Genomic DNA, 384 nt, shown 5'->3' with positions numbered 1-384 from the left:
TTTCCGGACCTGCTGCTATAGGAGAAATAATGGAGTCAAAAGAGCAGCTCCCACCTCAGCTCCGGCTTCTTCTCCAGCTCTCACGTCCCCACAGCTCCGGGGAGTGAAGTGGGATGGGGATTCACCCTCGGGATGGGGATTCAGCCTCCTTGCTCCTGGGTTTTGGGAGGGATGAGCTGAGCACACGGGTTAATCGGGGTTAGAGACCGACGTGAGATTTCATCCTGCGGGAGAAGTGCAGGGGGGAGGAGGAACTCCAGCACCTTTCTCTCTGTCATTAATCTCATTGGGATTTAGGGATTATCATCCCGTGGAGGTAAGTGGAGAAATCCGGGCCATGTATGAAACAGGCAGCAAATCCCCACGGCCCCAGTAAGTTTCCAT

This window comes from Nestor notabilis, unplaced genomic scaffold (assembly GCF_000696875.1).
Source record: "Nestor notabilis isolate BGI_N333 unplaced genomic scaffold, ASM69687v1 scaffold27653, whole genome shotgun sequence".
Classification (NCBI taxonomy): Eukaryota; Metazoa; Chordata; class Aves; order Psittaciformes; family Psittacidae; genus Nestor; species Nestor notabilis.
The sequence above is the reverse complement of the archived record's forward strand: the minus strand, read 5'-3'. Positions refer to the sequence as shown.